The sequence below is a fragment of the Pinus tabuliformis genome, chromosome 1_2 (assembly GCF_031772625.1).
Source record: "Pinus tabuliformis cultivar Carrire ecotype Pingquan chromosome 1_2, CPIR1, whole genome shotgun sequence".
Classification (NCBI taxonomy): domain Eukaryota; kingdom Viridiplantae; phylum Streptophyta; class Pinopsida; order Pinales; family Pinaceae; genus Pinus; species Pinus tabuliformis.
The window spans coordinates 1,243,978,909-1,243,991,722 of NC_142298.1; positions in this window are offsets into that span (position 1 = coordinate 1,243,978,909).

The window sequence follows — 12,814 nt, forward strand, 5'->3', positions numbered from 1 at the left end:
TAGATTTGACTTCCAGCGCAGGTACAAGGAGGGACAGTTGCATTCCAGCGCAGAAGCTCAGTGGAGCAGCTGACATGATCCAAAATAAGCCTGTTTTGAAGTGTTTTCAGGTGGAGAACTGATTGGAAGTGTTGTTGTTTGATGACCTTGTTCTTTTAGGGGTAAGAACAACATGCTTAGGGACTGAGGATCCCTGTGATTATTGACATTTCATGCTCCATGATGCGAGGCACAAAAATGTCTATAACAGTTGCCCCCTAAAGTATGAGGCCGTTTATCGGGTGAAATGCTTTATCTAGAGGGTCCGAAGTTCATTCCAGTGCTGAGGAGGCGCCCTGTAATACAATACAATACAATACATTATTTTTCATTCTATTTTCATGATCTAGCTGAGGTGGGCATTCCCATGCTCAGCTTTTATAAATACATTTTGGTACATATGACAGACGATCGTCTGAAGGTAGACTGATAATTTTCTGCTGAAATTATCATCCTTTGAATAGGATGATCATCTGTTGCAATGATGTACATGACAAATGCTTTTATATTTCCTGAATATATATCGCAGCCCGGATGGATGAAACTAGATCCGGGGTCTTCAAACTCGTTCGATCTTCACTCTAAGTACAAGTCGATCCATGTGAGAATTGCGCTGAAGTCGAACATGGAAAGACATCGCTTGATTACCGGTCAATAATGAAAACCGTTAACAAGCGCGAGAGGAATCACCAATAATGACGATGACCCTCAAGGTACTGCAGTACAATTCACGTGGCGTGAATAAAGGACTTGGCATCGAACGCCACGCAAAATCTTCTGGTCGAAGGTCATTGATGTATACCTGTCGCCGGAAGTGAGAAACTTGCCATTGAGGCATGCAAGCTTCAAAGTACTGATGGGGGTTGTTCCTAGATCAACTTCTTGGATAATGAGCTGAAGTCGACAAGAAGTGATCCATCAAAGGAGGGCCTTAATGAATCCCACATCAATGACACGGAACGGAGCTAATGATTTTAGTGGAGGTGAAAACAAACTGTGACATATGATTCAGGGTGGCGATCATGAATGGATGAAGGATAATGTATGGCAGTGGATGGGACACGGTTGACACTTTCAGAATGACCCCTCTTGAACATATAACGACACTGATGCGATGGATCGGTAGCATTACCCCAAATGTGGATGGTTTGGCGAGGACCATGGCGATGAGACCGGTGAATGAAACAACCCAACCCGATGTGGTACGGAGGAAAAGTGTCATGTTCAAGAGTGACTTGCTACCATTAAACTTTGATGTTCTCCCAATTTTTCCCCAGTCATTTCTGACCAGTACCTCTTTATTTTTGTCAAGCTTGAGGAGGATAACATATGCTTGTTCTATAACCTGCCCTTCGGGCAAGCCCATCGCTATGATTTAACGAGCCTAGCGATAGGGAAACTCGTTCTCGTCTAAAGACAAGTTTGTCGCTATTTAATCATTTTAACGAGTCTAACGACAAGGAAAACTCAGTCCTTTTCATTTTTAGAGAGTCTGAAAAGGTACGAAAAGTTAACTCCAAAATTCCTTTTTCGTCATCTAATCCCTTCAGTCCGAAAAACTTTAAAACAATACAGAAGGGATGAATTTTCGGTTGCTTTAACGAGCCGAACAAAACAAGCGCTCGATCTTTTTGTGCAATAATCCCTCAGGTCCAAAAAGATTAAAATCTAGAGGAGGGATAGCTTTCCGGTCGCTTTAACGAGCTGGAAGGCCAAAACTCGGCAAACTTTTCATATTTTACGAGTCAGTGAAAAGAGCTTAAAGAAGACTCGTCTTTTGAGGAACGAGTGATGAACAGGGATAGCAGCAGATTCCAGGTACAGGTTGGAATTCTCAAATCACGGCAGTGTCACAAGGATGGCTAAGTGAAATCACTCTTCGCAGCTGTTCCTCAAAATGGGTAAACAAACATATGGAGGTGAACGATTGGCCAAATGAATAGATGGAGGTGATGGCATATAAACACGACCAAGGGCTTTTAATATGGCTTTCAAAGGTTACATTTCTCGAGGTTGTTTACTGGTTCATTTTTCTGGATGAGCTTGAACTGCTAGGGAAAGATTGCTCACAATTTACGTTTATTTTTTAACGAGCATGAACTTCTGCACAAAAACTGCTCGATGATAAGTTTGCATGCCCCCAGCATAATAATGAAAATCGAGGTGCATGCCCCCCAAGCTTCATTGCATTCAACTCGGTGGTTGGAATGAAGGTTTACCTTTGAGATTTGGAAAGGGGATTTGTTTCATTTTTTAACGAGGTTGACATGAGATAAGAACTATCCTCGACTCGTTGTTTCATTTTTTAACGAGGTTGACACGAGATAAGAACCGTCCTCGGATCTTCATTTTTTAACGAGGTTGACCTGAGATAGGAACTATCTTCGGAGCCGACAAAATATCTAGGAATCTTCCGAATCCAACCAGAAGATTGGATTAGATTTCATTTTGTAGGTTTCCACTGTGGCCACTTCCGCCAGATTGCTTGTAGGCGGTAGGGCGAAAGTACCCATTAAGACAGGGTCTTTTAGGAAACCTACTCCGATATTTTTGAAAAAATGATTCCTTGCATGGATCATTGGAATGCTTCCTGTAACTTGTGAACTGTTGGGGAGAAAAGTTTGTTGGTCGACGATTGTAATTCCTTTTTGGGAGGGAAATGCAATCCTCCTGAAATAGGTCGACACAACCGCGGCCATGGCATAGATCCAGGGCCTTCCTAGTAGGATGTTGTAATCGAGGTTTCCATCAATTACTTCAACATCAATTCCTACTGTTTTGCCCCCCAGTTCAACTTGCAAGTTACTTAAAATCCCGTATGGAGTGTATGATCGTCCATCGAATGCTTTTAACGTCGTTGACGATTTCGACAAGGGTGGTGAGCCTAATTCTTTCCAGCAACTCATCGACATAAGACATGTAGATGCCCCCTCATCAATGATTGTTCGATGAACAGTTTTGTTGAGGGCTTTCACTTGAATAAGGAAAGCTATTTGAGCTGGTAACTGAGGGTCATATCCTTTATGGTCAAAGGCCACAAGATTGGAATCCATTGGGCCAATCCCACCTATTGATGATAATAAAGCTTGCTCTTGGGAGGGGTGATTTTGTGGTACCTCAAGTGTCGACATAGTGGACGGCGATTGCGCCAAATCTTCCACTATATTATAATGTTGTGCCACTCTGGCACGAGGATTAAATGTCGACTTGTGTACTACTCCCTTTGGCGGTTTTATTGTTAATTCATGTGTGATGGGGGGTACAACTTCTGCCGAAGTTGTTGTCGAACTGCTAGGTTGATATTTACCTTTATCATTCGACACCTGTGGATTCCCGTAATCTTTGTTCCTTGTCGAAATTAAAGCATCATCCTGTTGCTTCGATATCGATAACATAAGCACTTGCGACGGTGAAGCATTTCCACTACCAACCAGATTTTTTCCTCGATCGGGAAACGGATCAGTTAACACAGCTGGAGTTTGCGAACTCTTTAAGAATCTTTTTAGATCAGCTTTGTATGGACATTCTCTCGTCCAGTGATCCTCATCACATATCTGACACCCATAAGGTGGTTTCCTATCTCGAGGAGGGCTTGAAGAAGTTTTTCGAGGAGATGACTCTCCTTGTTTCTTCTTCTTCCCTTTGTTTTGATTCTTCTTGCTTCCTGGTTGATTGGAGTTTTTGCCTTTATCCGTAGATACAGCATTTACCTCCGAAGCAAGAATCTCTTGATTTGCTTTTTGATTCGAAGTCTTACAGGCTTTCTTATCTGAATCCCTTTTCGACTTAGCGTTTGCAGTTCCAATCACGCCATCACCGGCATGAGAGTCACTATTCGATCCGGGAGGAGGAGGGATTGAAAATTCTGGTCTGGGGGCGTCAGGTATTTTATCATAGAGTGTGCCCGACTGAGTATATACTAAGTCCAAATATTGAGCACGAGCAATAACTTGCTCCTCTGTTACGACGCCTCCCTTGGCCACATCTTCTGTTATAGCTGGCAGAAGCGACTTTATAAACCACTCAGCTAATAGCTGATCTGGAACATAGGTTTTTACCATTCTGCGCCGACGGCGCCACTCATGTATATGATCTGATATATGCGTGGCCGTTGTCTGCTTAAAATTGGTCAAGATCTTTGTTCCAGTTTCGTACCTTATAGGTAACTGAAAGTGTGTTAAGAAAGTCGTGGCTAGGGAACTAAAATTGTCGAACGAGGCTCTAGGTAATTCAATATACCATTTGGCCGCCGGACCAGTCAATGTCCTCTGGAAAAGACGAAGCCTTATCGAATCATCATTCAAGGTATTCGATGAACACCACAGATGGAATGTCATCACATGATTCGACGGGTCTTCGCCAGGATTTCCATTGAATTTAGGAATGTCCGAAGGAAGTTTGTGAGGAATCGCTGGCCACCAATGGGCATAGGCGATTGGATCGTTCGTTAATCGATGTAAATCTGGTAATTCTAGGGTCGCCACGAATGGCAACTGCTGATTCAGGTTTGGCGAGGCGTACCCAGGGTACGATGGAATCGCCTGAGCAGTAGGTCTTTGCATACTAGCATAATGCAACTGATGTTGATATGACTGATACGGCTGGTGGGCTTGGCCACTATAAAGTGGTTGATTTAACCCGTTCTGAATATAGGGTTGCCCACTATTCGCAAAGATCTGTTGTTCAGATCCCTGGTACACCTGTTGAAACTGAGGTTGTTGGTATTGCACCATCCATGGTTGTGAAGCCATGTTTTGTTGTGCGACACTAACCGACGGACCAAGATGCGGGGTTATGGTTCCCATTTGTATCTGTGTCGTCCCGGCAGTTGGCGATTGTGGTTGTGTTGCAGGGTCAATGGGCTGTTGCATTACAACTTGAGGTTGACATCCAACAGGCATCGATTGAACTTGCGACACGGTTACAATTGCTGGCGTCGTCGGGATACTAGACATAGGTACACATTGTTGCATGGAATATACAACTCTTGGTTGTTGGGGTAACATAGGTACCCAACCACTCGTCGTTACTTCAGTCAAACCTGAATGTTGTTGAAAACTGCCGTATGGGCATCCCCCCGGAGGGGGAAGTGAATGGGCATATTGCCCCCCATACGGTAACAATCCGGAGCTCAAGGGTATAGATGGCCTTTGAGGACTGGATGGCCCAAACTGTTTCCCAAAGGGATCAATTTGTCTAGTTTCAACATAAGAATTACCGGGTATTATACCGGAAGAACAAACTGGAACAGACCAGTTGTCATAATAGTCCCTGGGTGGAGTCCTTCTAGCTGATGAGAGCTAGTCGGGACGGCTGGTATGCCGGCAAACATCGTTGGAGTGACAGCAGGAGCTTCTGCTATCGCTGTGTCATTTGGCACAGTCCTAGATGTCGACGGTTGTTCAGACATTTTAAGTCTATCCAATAAACTTCCTAACGATTCTTCAGGAACTTCCGGTGGCGATAGAAAAACTTCTGATGCAGAAGGAAAAAGAGGGGTACCTACTCCAAAATGAATTGGAGTATTTGCTTGCTGGTCCTCTACGATTTCCTCTATTGCAATCAGACCAGGAGGAAGAGGAAGACCGTCAGGTCCGTAAAAGATTTCTGGTGCCGAAGAAGGGGTTGCTTCGACAGCGACAGTCGTTTGAACAACAAGACTCTGTGGACCGGTTTCAGATGGAACTGGTTCAGTTATGCAAGTACTTGTCTTCAGACTAGGATCAGTACAACTGTCCCTCTGTTGCTGTTGAACTTCTTCAATAGAGGCAGGGATTCCAGAAATATTGGGAGTGACCAGAATCTCAGATGTTGTTGGAACTTCCGTTCTAACTTTAAAAGGAGATTTTGACCTGGTCCAGCGAGTTCGCTTTGTCCGTACTACTCTCGGTTCCGGAGACAAAGGTGGTTGACTCGCAAGTCTCCCCGAACGACGGAGTTTTAATTGACTTTCCTCCACGGTTGCGGATTACTTGATCAACTAAAATACAAAAAGGGGAATTATGTTTCCGTATTGAATGAATTTTATTAGACGCTTTTAGACACAACTTTGCTTTTTCATGTTTTAAGAGTCGAGAAAAAGCTAAAGATGACTCTAGTCGCCTTCGATGTATTAACGAGCCCGAAGTGACAAATGCTCGGTTGGACCTTTTCAGTTATAGAGTTTGAAAAGGGCCAAAAGAAACTGCTCTGGAGATCTAGGCAGAGGGTGTGCCAAACCTTTCGCGAAACCACAGAATACGTTTTACGGTACGGGTGGTCGATCTTCGTGAATGCTGTGTTCACTGCATCGCGATCAGTAGGGCGGTCGACACGGCTTCCTAAGGATAAAGGATAATTGCCTATAGGGGTCTCCCAATATACGCGACGGTACGCGGGAGCACAAGTCCGTATTAGTGCTATCGTCCCTCAGGAGGAATCACCCACCTTCGTAGAGATCGACAGTCACTACGTTTAACGACGCCGGAACACGTCTCTACCTAGACCTCTATTGTGAGCGTTATGTTACAATGCGTTTTTAGATTCATTCAATATATTTTAAGTTGATCTTGTTTATCAGTTTGTCTTTCAGGATCACCACGAGATGTATTGGTACAAATTCCTAAATGCAGCTAAAATGATAAGCAAGCTTTCACAATCTTTTTAGCTTTGAAAATCCTAACTACTGAGGGGAGAGAAAAACAATATCTTTCCACACAGAGCACAAAGCACAAACTAATGCACTTTCTCCTAGATCAGACACACAAACTTATCAAAAATGCAAATGCAAGATGCATGTATTTCTTTTCTTTTCCCTTAATGTTGATGTAGACAAAAGGAAATTGTTGTATAATTTTCGAATTCAATTTGAAGCGTAAACAAACAAGTATTGTCTAAAAATGAAAAGACGCTTTACAGGTACTTGTTTCAACACTAAAAATGTATGAATTCAAACCATAAAGTGAAAAACAAACAAACTCAAACAGCCATGAACAGTAATAAAACTAGCTCTTAAGATCACAAAGACACTTTTACAGTTCAGGATCTAAGAGGTCACAACTATACTGGTTCGCTTTTCACAATGGGAAACTGTAACTGAAACAAGAAATACTGAAAGAACATTCACAGTTTCATCACACAACTGAGGTGGAATAATGTCAAGGAGGAGTGGTTTACAGTAAGTACAATGACCAGCAAGCAATCAGCAAAAATCAGTGAAAACAGGGCCAAGACACAATGGGAAAACTGAGCAAGACAATGGCTAACTGGACCAGCGCAGGCTCTGGTCTGTCAGTTTGACTCTCAGCACAGTTCCCGAAGGGAGTACCTGCGCTGTAATGCAGACTGCCTGTGGACAGCCTGCTCTGGGACACGAGAGTTACGTCTACAAAGTTTTCCGAGTCATAAAAAGCTCAAAAATGCACTGTTCTTGCTGAAATAAAAAGCTATAGGTCAAGTACAGGCTAAGGGATGATCAAGAGGATGAAGATCTATCACAAAGAGTAAAGAGTCTTTTGTAGATAAGCTCTTCAAATCTTGAATTTGCTCAGCAAATGAGCAAGAGTAGCAGACCCTCTACTTCGCTTTTGATATAGTCAAAAGCTTTTCGATTTGGTACTCTTTTCTTCAAGAAATGAATAGCAAAATACTACAAACACCAACAAGATACTAGGTTCCCCAGCGGAGTCGCCAGTTTGTTGTGGGGAAAAGTATCCGATGCGGATGACCCTATCCCTACTCTAAAGGTGACAGTCTTTAGCAACAACTGAAAGTAAAGTTTTGATGATTTCCTTTATGAAAGTACAGAGAGAATGAAGAAAGATTAACCAACCTGGTGTCTTTCGCTTAGTCGATCCTTGTCCTCTCTCCTTGTCTCTTGTTCCCAGCTCCTTGCTCTCTTTGTCGGTCCAGCTACACACAGATCCTGCACAAAACAAGAGAGGAAACTACAAGATACATGTACTCATAACTGAAGCATGGATTAGGGTGAATCAAATATACATGTAAATACAATACATCAATGCAATACAAGTATATAGGAGAACATGCAAAACTTTATTGATAGAAGTAACAGGGTTCTGAGAAGGTTACAACCAATGATGGCTCCAATCCAGCAGCACCTCCCCAGCAGCAAGAACTCTCCTCTTCACCTCTAGTAAAACAATCACCCAATAGCTCTAACTGTAAACCAACAGCATCTCCTTGCTTTACACAAAATTCCAGCCTCCTTAGACCTCATAGAAGAGCTCTATATATAGGATAGAAGAGGAAAGGATGAGTCAGCTTGAGACTGACATGAAGCTGCCTTGTGTCCTCTCCCTCTTCAGTTAATCTTCAGTTCTTGAGTCCACTTGGAGATCCTTGCTTACACATGATGATCAAGTACCTCTTACTCATCACAGGGCGAATCTCATGAACCAAGTGTCAGTTTGGAAGCTTCCTGGGCAGTTGACACCTTGCAGAATGACTGTGCCACTTGGCCAATCTCGCCCAGCGCAGGTAGCCTTCATTAGATTTGACTTCCAGCGCAGGTACAAGGAGGGACAGTTGCATTCCAGCGCAGAAGCTCAGTGGAGCAGCTGACATGATCCAAAATAAGCCTGTTTTGAAGTGTTTTCAGGTGGAGAACTGATTGGAAGTGCTGTTGTTTGATGACCTTGTTCTTTTAGGGGTAAGAACAACATGCTTAGGGACTGAGGATCCCTGTGATTATTGACATTTCATGCTCCATGATGCGAGGCACAAAAATGTCTATAACACCAATAGCGCAGGGTAAGGGCTACTTTTGTCCACGATTTCTATTACCTCAAAGTCTGTTTGGGTGCTCGCGCCTTCGATATCTACTGTAATTCCTTGAAGTCTTCCCATGGGCAGGATCTTTTGTTGGTTCACCATCTGAAATTGAATAGGAGACCATTGTAGTGAGGGCTTACCCATGCACTCATAAATCTGTTTAGGTAATACATTTGCATCTGATCCTAAGTCCATAATGATCTGATCCATCTCATAGTCGCCAATCTGCGTCGTTGTTCGCATCTCCCGGTCGGTACACGAAATATGTTTCCCCAATTTTCAGACCACATGAGGTTCACCCGACCCTGCACACCTAGTTATTAGCTCTTGTAATCCTTTAACCGCCCTATTGTTGTGAAGCAATTTCATGCATGTCTCTAAAAAGGTAGTTAGCATCGAGGGATCCCTTTCCGGCTCGGGTTGATCCTTACTACCTGGGGTAGAGACCTCTGTGAAGCTCTTCCTAGCTTCTAGACATGTCTCCTTGTGAACCCCTACGTCTTCCTTGGTTAGTTTCCCCTTATCCTCCCCTGTGGCTATGCCACTTCTGAGCATCATATTCACGTTAGGGTCTTCCTCGCGTGGTTTGGACCTCATCATCTGGACGTTCTGCATCATTGTAGGTTGTGCTGCCATTTTCTCTCGTATTTGCGCTATCAGTGTGGGGCAATCTATCATTTCATGATCGAACTTCTCACAGTAGGGGCACGATATTCTAGTCGGGTTGGTACAATCTCGCACGTAGTGCCCTAGTCCTCCGTAGTTGTAACAAATTAGCTGCCCATGGCCCCTTCCTGGCCCCATTCCTCCCCATCCTCGTCCTCACCCTTGGAACCCACTGCGTGCTATCATCATGGCTGGATCCTATCCTCGCGCCTCAGTCTGCATCCTATAGGTATGGGTGCGAAAAATCAGTAATTCATAACTACAGCAGTCTTGTTCATCGTGGCCAACCGATCTGCAAAAATTGCAAAACAACTACTGGGGGGTCTGGGTAAAATTTTGCAGTAGATGACAGTTGTCCTATTGTGTTTTCTGCCCACCTGATAGATTGCGCACCAGAACAAGGGTGTCGTGCTTGGCCCTACTTTTGCCTCTGGTCGCAATGACATTGGCCCCCCCGACATCAAGTAGTTTGTGGATATTGGACAATGATCCTTATCGTGGCCTTTGCCTTTACACTTTACACACCACACCTCCTCATGTACTTCTGGCCTAGGCACCTTCTCTTGTTTTAGATTCTGCATTTCCAAGCATATATTTTGTATTTGCGCATCAATCTACTGAACTCCCAACCCAGGATCCTGTATTGGAGTCTCATGCAACCTCATCGCTATTTCTAATGCTTCAACCTAGGTCGAGATCTTCTGCTGTGATAGCGTTGTCCTCAGGTGTGGTGTTAAAGATGCCACAAACCATGCGTGGTGTTGTGCATATGTTAGCATCATGTTAGCTTCTCGAATCGTACTCTTCAATCTCTGATCCAGATCCCAAGGGGTTTCTCCTAGCAGCATCACGATCTCCTTGAATCCTATAATCAAGTGCGTTTCTGATTTTGGCCGACTAAACTCCTTCTTTAGCACAGCCCGGAACTCTGCTATTTCAATATTGGGGTGATCGCTATAGTGCTTAATATACCAATTTAGCACGCAATCTTGTAGTGCACTCACCAGGGTAGCCTTCTTAATATTATTGACCATAACACCATGTGCTTCCCATACTACTCTTACTACGAAACCAAAACTATTCTAGATCTTCACTTCCTGCTCCTTTGAATACCGGCAACTTGATTGCATTCGCCATGCTAAACCTTTGGTTTGCATGCAGGTGTACTAAGGTCACCTACGAACCCGTACCGCTATCGATCCAATCAATCTTTGATTTTTTCCGTCATAGAGTTCCAACCTCCCGACATCAACCATCCCTTAGGCAAATCCCAGTCCCGGCAACAGAACCATTCGTTGGCTTATTGGGCCCTGACCCATGTTCGGAAGAGTTATTAGCCAAACAATTCCTGCAGCTACCAGCCCTTTTAGCAACAGCCTGCAGAGCACGGATTGAGGTCTCACCCGAGGTAGCAGGGGAGGGTGGTGGAACCAGGTTTCTGCACCCTTGGGATGTCTTGATGTTGTCTAGAGGGGTTGCGAACTATTCTGTGGCCTCGCGCCACTTCGACGTAGATCCGTGCAGGTGTACGATCTTATTTAATGAACTTATTATAGATCTGAACTTCTTATGCAGTCTTTAAGCAAACGTTTAACCATAAACCCAGTGTGCGCAATCATAAAAAAAAATATAAAGTCAAATAACAGATGCATAAACTAGAAGACACTAGATTCGCGATATTTCAGAAACAACTTATCTTTATTAATATCTTCTTTCTAGTGCAACCTTCTTTTTGCCCCACACACACAGCTGCGAACTCTACCAGGCCTCTGCGCACATAGCTGCAGAGCCTCTATCTATCTACTAACACTCTCGACTTGAACTTATAGATGCAGAACTCTGATTACTTTCACCAACCCATAATACATCAAATCCAATCTAGAATAAAAACTTCCTTCTACCCTTAGAGCCTCGCTCTATTTATACATTCCCATGGTCCATGGACCATGGGCAGACCAACTTACTTTTTATTATTCTATATTATTTTTGGGCAGGAAACCCCTTGACTCGACCTATTACATTTCACGCTCCACGTATTTCGGATATTTACAATATTATTTCCCTAACTTCTACGCTTTAAGCCCCAAAACCATTATGTGGGGCCTCCACTACCCAACAAAATCTTTGTGTAATCCTGAGATATTTCCACCTTGTATGATAATACAGATAGTAGGGTTTTTAGCTGAGGCTTTCCCCAGAGTATTCTTCTGTGTTCATGTGTTATTGATTTCTCATTCTTAGTTATATGTGTTCTATTTTATCTTTCTCATAATCGATTAAGCTTCCGCAAGTTTGTTGTAGAAGTAGATCTGGTATTTTGCTTTAGTATATTGCATAATCTATTGATCTACAGTGGGAATTTCTACAAGTACTTTATCACCTATGTAAAAATCATCAGCTTTGGTCTTCTTGTTAAAAAAAATTGATTTTATCCTGGATCACTTGTGATTTGACATAGACTTCTTCTCTGGTTTGCTGCAAGTGTATTGTCAAATTTATCCTCCTTTCGATATCATTCAGTTCTACTTGCAACTCTTGAATAATTTTCATCATTGGTACTCCTAAAGTGGATGGAAAAATAACATCCATTCCATATACTAGTTGATAAGGAGATGTACCAATGGACTTTTTGGTAGTTAGTATGTCTGCCCAGAAGGCATTAACCAACTTTTTGTTCCAGGTCTTCTTGTTGTCTTCTAGCAGTTTCTTGATGATATTAACAAGGTTTTTGTTTTATGATTTAGCAAGTCCATTACCTTTAGGGCAATAGGCAATGGAATGGCCAAGGGTAATGTGACATTTGTTACAAAAGTATACCATTTTCTTGGATTTGAAAGCAACTGCATTACCAGTAATGATCTTTTGTGGGTACCCAAACCTAGAAAGGATGTTGTTCTCAAGGAATGAAATGATGATAGAGTATGTGGCTTGTCTAGAATGGATGGCTTATATACATTTAGTAAAGTAATCAGTGGCTGTCAAAATCCATTTATGTTGGGCTGAGGAGGATGGGTGAATTTCCCCAATGAAGTCTAAACCCCATTGTTGAAAAGGAATTTCTGTGGAGATGGGCTTGAGAGGTAATGGTAAGAGTTTCTATTTGTCTTCAAATATTTGGGACTTGTGACAGGAGGTCACATATTTCTTGACATCTGCAAAAAGGGTGGGTCAGTAAAAACCTGCCCTTAAAATCTTATCAGCAGTTGTTTTCTAATATAGGTGTCCTCCACAATCCCCTGCAGGAAATTCTTGCATAACTTTGTCAGCTTCATCTTTTAATAAACAATTCAATAAAATGCCACCATTATATTTCCAAAATAAAGCAGTGTCTATGATA